Consider the following 8,365-nt stretch of genomic DNA (forward strand, 5'->3'; position numbering starts at 1 on the left):
ATGTCTACATAGTTCTCGAACCGTAGGGTCCGCATGCTTAAAGTTACGATGACAATTATATCATGAGTTTATATGTTTTGATGTACCGAAGGTTGTTCGGAGTCCCGGATGTGATCACGGACATGACGAGGAGTCTTGAAATGGTCGAGACATAAAGATTGATATATTGGAAGCCTATGTTTGGACATCGGAAGTGTTCCGAGTGAAATCGGGATTTTTCCGGAGTATCGGGAGGTTACCGGAACCCCCCGGTAACTTAATGGGCCTTAGTGGGCCTAGGTGGAAGAGAGGAGAGGAGGCTAGGGCAGGGCCGCGCCCCCTCCCGCCCCCCGTCCGAATAGGATAAGGAGAGGGGGGCGGCGCCCCCTTCCTTCCTCCCCTCCACCTCTTCCCCTCTTCCACTCCTAGTCCAACAAGGAAAGGGGGGAGTCCTACTCCCGGTAGGAGTAGGACTCCTCCTAGTGCGCCACACCTCCTAGGCCGGCGGCCTCCCCCTTGCTCCTTTATATACGGGGGCAGGGGGGCACCTCTAGACACACAATTGATATACGATATTTTAGCCGTGTGCGGTGCCCCCCTCCACCATATTACACCTCGATAATATCGTAGCGGAGCTTAGGCGAAGCCCTGCATCGGTAGAACATCATCATCGTCACCACGCCGTCGTGCTGACGAAACTCTCCCTCAACACTCGGCTGGATCGGAGTTCGAGGGACGTCATCGAGCCGAACGTGTGCTGAACTCGGAGGTGCCGTGCGTTCGTTACTTGATCGGTCGGATCGTGAAGACGTACGACTACATCAACCGCGTTGTGTTAACGCTTCCGCTTTCGGTCTACGAGGGTACGTGGACAACACTCTCCCCTCTCGTTGCTATGCATCACCATGATCTTGCGTGTGCGTAGGAAATTTTTTGAAATTACTACGTTCCCCTATAGTGGCATCCGAGCTAGGTTTTATGCGTTGATGCTATGCACGAGTAGAACACAAGTGAGTTGTGGGCGATATAAGTCATACTGCTTACCAGCATGTCATACTTTGGTTCGGCGGTATTGTGAGATGAAGCGGCCCAGACCGACATTACGCGTACGCTTACACGAGACTTTTCACCGTTGCGAGCACTCGTTGCTTAAAGGTGACTGGCGGGTGTCTGTCTCTCTCACTTTAGTTGAACCGAGTGTGGCTACGCCCGGTCCTTGCGAAGGTTAAAAAAGCACCAACTTGACAAACTATCATTGTGGTTTTGATGCGTAGGTAAGAACGGTTCTTGCTAAGCCCGTAGCAGCCACGTAAAACTTGCAACAACAAAGTAGAGGACGTCTAACTTGTTTTTGCAGGGCATGTTGTGATGTGATATGGTCAAGACATGATGCTATATTTTATTGTTTGAGATGATCATGTTTTGTAACCGAGTTATCGGCAACTGGCAGGAGCCATATGGTTGTCGCTTTATTGTATGCAATGCAATCGCCATGTAATTGTTTTACTTTATCACTAAGCGGTAGCGATAGTCGTAAAAGCAATAAGTTGGCGAGACGACAACGATACTACGATGGAGATCAAGGTGTCGCGCCGGTGACGATGGTGATCATGACGGTGCTTCGGAGATGGAGATCACAAGCACAAGATGATGATGGCCATATCATATCACTTATATTGATTGCATGTGATGTTAATCTTTTATGCATCTTATCTTGCTTTAATTGAAGGTAGCATTATAAGATGATCTCTCACTAAAATTTCAAGATAAAAGTGTTCTCCCTGAGTATGCACCGTTGCGAAAGTTCTTCGTGCTGAGACACCACGTGATGATCGGGTGTGATAGGCTCTACGTTCAAATACAACGGGTGCAAAACAGTTGCACATGCGGAATGCTCAGGTTAAACTTGACGAGCCTAGCATATGCAGATATGGCCTCGGAACACGGAGACCGAAAGGTCGAGCGTGAATCATATAGTAGATATGATCAACATAGTGATGTTCACCATTGAAACTACTCCATCTCACGTGATGATCGGACATGGTTTAGTTGATTTGGATCACGTAATCACTTAGATGATTAGAGGGATGTCTATCTAAGTGGGAGTTCTTAAGTAATATGATTAATTGAACTTGAATTTATCATGAACTTAGTACCTGATAGTATCTTGCTTGTCTATGTTAATTGTAGAAAATGGCCCGTGCTGTTGTTCCATTGAATTTTAATGCGTTCCTTGAGAAAGCAAAGTTGAAAGATGATGGTAGAAATTACACGGACTGGGTCCGTAACTTGAGGATTATCCTCATTGCTGCACAGAAGAATTACGTCCTGGAAGCACCGCTAGGTGCCAGGCCTCCTGCAAGAGCAACACCAGAAGTTATGAACGTCTGGCAGAGCAAAGCTGATGACTACTCGATAGTTCAGTGTGCCATGCTTTACGGCTTAGAACCGGGTCTTCAATGACATTTTGAACGTCATGGAGCATATGAGATGTTCCAGGAGTTGAAGTTAATATTTCAAGCAAATGCCTGGATTGAGAGATATGAAGTCTCCAATAAGTTCTACAGCTGCAAGATGGAAGAGAATAGTTCTGTCAGTGAGCATATACTCAAAATGTCTGGGTATAATAATCACTTGATTCAACTGGGGGTTAATCTTCCGGATGATAGTGTCATTGACAGAATTCTTCAATCACTGCCACCAAGCTACAAGAGCTTCGTGATGAACTATAATATGCAAGGGATGAATAAGACAATTCCCGAGCTCTTCGCAATGCTAAAGGCAGCGGAGGTAGAAATCAAAAAGGAGCATCAAGTGTTGATGGTCAGTAAGACCACTAGTTTCAAGAAAAAGGGCAAAGGGTAGAAGGGGAACTTCAAGAAGAACAGCAAGCAAGTTGCTGTTCAGGAGAAGAAACCCAAGTCTGGACCTAAGCCTGAAACTGAGTGCTTCTACTGCAAGCAGACTGGTCACTGGAAGCGGAACTGCCCCAAGTATTTGGTGGATAAGAAGGATGGCAAGGTTAACAAAGGTATATGTGATATACATGTTATTGATGTGTACCTTACTAATGCTCGCAGTAGCACCTGGGTATTTGATACTGGTTCTGTTGCTAATATTTGCAACTCGAAACAGGGGCTACGGATTAAGCGAAGAGTGGCTAAGGACGAGGTGACGATGCGCGTGGGAAATGGTTCCAAAGTCGATGTGATCGCCGTCGGCACGCTACCTCTACATCTACCTTCGGGATTAGTTTTAGACCTAAATAATTGTTATTTGGTGCCAGCGTTGAGCATGAACATTATATCTGGATCTTGTTTGATGCGAGACGGTTATTCATTTAAATCAGAGAATAATGGTTGTTCTATTTATATGAATAATATCTATTATGGTCATGCACCCTTGAAGAGTGGTCTATTTTTAATGAATCTCGATAGTAGTGACACACATATTCATAATGTCGAAGCCAAAAGATGCAGAGTTGATAATGACAGTGCAACTTATTTGTGGCACTGCCGTTTAGGTCATATCGGTGTAAAGCGCATGAAGAAACTCCATACTGATGGACTTTTGGAATCACTTGATTATGAATCACTTGGTGCTTGCGAACCGTGCCTCATGGGCAAGATGACTAAAACGCCGTTCTCTGGAACTATGGAGAGAGCAGCAGATTTATTGGAAATCATACATACAGATGTATGTGGCCCGATGAATATTGAGGCTCGTGGCGGATATCGTTATTTTCTCACCTTCACAGATGATTTGAGCAGATATGGGTATATCTACTTAATGAAACATAAGTCTGAAACATTTGAAAAGTTCAAAGAATTTCAGAGTGAAGTTGAAAATCATCGTAACAAGAAAATAAAATTTCTACGATCTGATCGTGGAGGAGAATATTTGAGTTATGAGTTTGGTCTTCATTTGAAACAAAGCGGAATAGTTTCGCAACTCATGCCACCCGGAACACCACAGCGTAATGGTGTGTCCGAACGTCGTAATCGTACTTTACTAGATATGGTGCGATCTATGACGTATCTTACTGATTTACCGCTATCGTTTTGGGGTTATGCTTTAGAGACGGCTGCATTCACTCTAAATAGGGCACCATCAAAATCCGTTGAAATGACACCTTATGAACTATGGTTTGGCAAGAAACCAAAGTTGTCGTATCTTAAAGTTTGGGGTTGCGATGCTTATGTGAAGAAACTTCAACCTGATAAGCTCGAACCTAAATCGGAGAAATGTGTCTTCATAGGATACCCAAAGGAGACTGTTGGGTACACCTTCTATCACAGATCCGAAGGCAAGACATTCGTTGCTAAGAATGGATCCTTTCTAGAGAAGGAGTTTCTCTCGAAAGAAGTGAGTGGGAGGAAAGTAGAACTTGATGAGGTAACTGTACCTGCTCCCTTATTGGAAAGTAGATCATCACAGAAACCTGTTTCTGCGACACCTACGCCAATTAGTGGGGAAGTTAATGATAATGATCATGAAACTTCAGATCAAGTTATTACTGAACCTCGTAGGTCAACCAGATTAAGATCCGCACCAGAGTGGTACGGTAATCCTGTTCTGGAGGTTATGTTACTAGACCATGACGAACCTACGAACTATGAAGAAGCGATGGTGAGCCTAGATTCCGCAAAATGGCTTGAGGCCATGAAATCCGAGATGGGATCCATGTATGAGAACAAAGTATGGACTTTGGTTGACTTGCCCGATGGTCGGCAAGCCATTGAAAATAAATGGATCTTCAAGAAGAAGACTGACGCTGATGGTAATGTTACTATCTATAAAGCTCGACTTGTTGCGAAAGGTTTTCGACAAGTTCAAGGGATTGACTACGATGAGACCTTCTCACCCATAGCGATGCTTAAGTCTGTCCGAATCATGTTAGCAATTGCCGCATTTTATGATTATGAAATTTGGCAAATGGATGTAAAAACTGCATTCCCGAATGGATTTCTGGAAGAAGAGTTGTATATGATGCAACCGGAAGGTTTTATCGATCCAAAGGGAGCTAACAAAGTGTGCAAACTCCAGCGATCCATTTATGGACTGGTGCAAGCCTCTTGGAGTTGGAATAAACGCTTTGATAGTGTGATCAAAGCATTTGGTTTTATACAGACTTTTGGAGAAGCCTGTATTTACAAGAAAGTGAGTGGGAGCTCAATAGCATTTTTGATATTATATGTGGATGACATATTGCTGATTGGAAATGATATAGAATTTCTGGATAGCATAAAGGGATACTTGAATAAGAGTTTTTCAATGAAAGACCTCGGTGAAGCTGCATATATATTAGGCATTAAGATCTATAGAGATAGATCAAGACGCTTAATTGGACTTTCACAAAGCACATACCTTGACAAAGTTTTGAAGAAGTTCAAAATGGATCAAGCAAAGAAAGGGTTCTTGCCTGTACTACAAGGTGTGAGATTGAGTAAGACTCAATGCCCGACCACTGCAGAAGATAGAGAGAAGATGAAGGATGTTCCCTATGCTTCAGCCATAGGCTCTATCATGTATGGAATGCTGTGTACCAGACCTGATGTGTGCCTTGCTATAAGTTTAGCAGGGAGGTACCAAAGTAATCCAGGAGTGGATCACTGGACAGCGGTCAAGAACATCCTGAAATACCTGAAAAGGACTAAGGATATGTTTCTCGTTTATGGAGGTGACAAAGAGCTCATCGTAAATGGTTACGTTGATGCAAGCTTTGACACTGATCCGGACGATTCTTAATCGCAAACCGGATACGTATTTACATTGAACGGTGGAGCTGTCAGTTGGTGCAGTTCTAAGCAAAGTGTCGTGGCGGGATCTACGTGTGAAGTGGAGTACATAGCTGCTTTGGAAGCAGCAAATGAAGGAGTCTGGATGAAGGAGTTCATATCCGATCTAGGTGTCATACCTAGTGCATCGGGACCAATGAAAATCTTTTGTGACAATACTGGTGCAATTGCCTTAGCAAAGGAATCCAGATTTCACAAGAGAACCAAGCACATCAAAAGACGCTTCAATTCCATCCGGGATTTAGTCCAGGTGGGAGACATAGAAATTTGCAAGATACATACGGATCTGAATGTTGCAGACCCGTTGACTAAGCCTCTTCCACGAGCAAAACATGATCAGCACCAAGACTCCATGGGTGTAAGGATCATTACTGTGTAATCTAGATTATTGACTCTAGTGCAAGTGGGAGACTGAAGGAAATATGCCCTAGAGGCAATAATAAAGTATTATTTATTTCCTTATATCATGATAAATGTTTATTATTCATTCTAGAATTGTATTAACCGGAAACATAATACATGTGTGAATACATAGACAAACAGAGTGTCACTAGTATGCCTCTACTTGACTAGCTCGTTAATCAAAGATGGTTATGTTTCCTAGCCATAGACATGAGTTGTCATTTGATTAACGGGATCACCTCATTAGGAGAATGATGTGATTGACTTGACCCATTCCGTTAGCTTAGCACTTGATCGTTTAGTATGTTGCTATTGCTTTCTTCATGACTTATACATGTTCCTATGACTATGAGATTATGCAACTCCCGTTTACCGGAGGAACACTTTGTGTGCTACCAAACGTCACAACGTAACTGGGTGATTATAAAGGTGCTCTACAGGTGTCTCCAAAGGTACTTGTTGGGTAGGCGTATTTCGAGATTGGGATTTGTCACTCCGATTGTCGGAGAGGTATCTCTGGGCCCACTCGGTAATGCACATCACTATAAGCCTTGCAAGCATTGTGACTAATGAGTTAGTTGCGGGATGATGTATTACGGAACGAGTAAAGAGACTTGCCGGTAACGAGATTGAACTAGGTATCGAGATACCGACGATCGAATCTCGGGCAAGTAACATACCGATGACAAACGGAACAACGTATGTTGTTATGCGGTCTGACCGATAAAGATCTTCATAGAATATGTGGGAACCAATATGAGCATCCAGGTTCCGCTATTGGTTATTGACCGGAGAGGTGTCTCGGTCATGTCTACATAGTTCTCGAACCCGTAGGGTCCGCACGCTTAAAGTTACGATGACAGTTATATTATGAGTTTTATATGTTTTGTTGTACCGAAGGTTGTTCGGAGTCCCGGATGTGATCACGTACATGACGAGGAGTCTCGAAATGGTCGAGACATAAAGAATGATATATTGGAAGCCTATGTTTGGACATCGGAAGTGTTCCGAGTGAAATCGGGATTTTTCCGGAGTACCGGGAGGTTACCGGAACCCCCCGGTAACTTAATGTTCCTTAGTGGGACTGGGTGGAAGAGAGGAGAGGAGGCTAGGGCAGGGCCGCGCCCCCCTTCCCCCCTGAGTCCGAATAGGACAAGGAGAGGGGGGCGGCGCCCCCCTTCCTTCCTCCCCTCCACCTCTTCCCCTCTTCCACTCCTAGTCTAACAAGGAAAGGGGGGAGTCCTACTCCTGGTAGGAGTAGGACTCCTCCTGGCGCGCCACACCTCCTAGGCCGGCGGCCTCCCCCTTACTCCTTTATATACGGGGACAGGGGGGCACCTCTAGACACACAATTGATATACGATATTTTAGCCGTGTGCGGTGCCCCCCTCCACCATATCACACCTCGATAATATCGTAGCGGAGCTTAGGGGAAGCCCTGCGTCGGTAGAACATCATCATCGTCACCACGCCATCGTGCTGACGAAAATCTCCCTCAACACTCGGCTGGATCGGAGTTCGTGGGACGTCATCGAGCTGAACGTGTGCTGAACTCGGAGGTGCCGTGCGTTCGGTACTTGATCGGTCGGATCGTGAAGACGTACGACTACATCAACCGCGTTGTGTTAACGCTTCCGCTTTCAGTCTACGAGGGTACGTGGACAACACTCTCCCCTCTCGTTGCTATGCATCACCATGATCTTGCGTGTGCGTAGGAAATTTTTTGAAATTACTACGTTCCCCAACAGTTCCAAATGCAGAGGAAAGCCCGCAAGGACGAAAAAGTACCCGAACCAAGTGTTCTGGAAATCTTCAAGGACTATCACACCTGCAAGACGAAGGGCATGACTACACCAGGCAAAGCCGCTGTTGTAAGTCCTTAATCCTCATGCCTTTTAACTTCTACTTACTCTGACTTGTGCATTGAACTGCATGGTTTGTAGCCAATGTCTATTACTCTTTTCAATTTTATACGCAATTGTCTTAGCGTATCATTGCACCTTACAAGGTTTAAAAGAGAGGAGTGATGTTCCTTTGATCTTGATCTGTAATCTAGTTCCATGATGAACTTGCCCACACAACGTTACAATTGCCTGTTTGTCTATTCTTAGTTGTTTTGTGATATGAATGATGTCATACTATGCTTACCGTATTATGACACTTTGTCTCTTTATCCTTAACTGTCA

Source organism: Aegilops tauschii, chromosome 3 (genome assembly GCF_002575655.3).
Source record: "Aegilops tauschii subsp. strangulata cultivar AL8/78 chromosome 3, Aet v6.0, whole genome shotgun sequence".
Classification (NCBI taxonomy): domain Eukaryota; kingdom Viridiplantae; phylum Streptophyta; class Magnoliopsida; order Poales; family Poaceae; genus Aegilops; species Aegilops tauschii.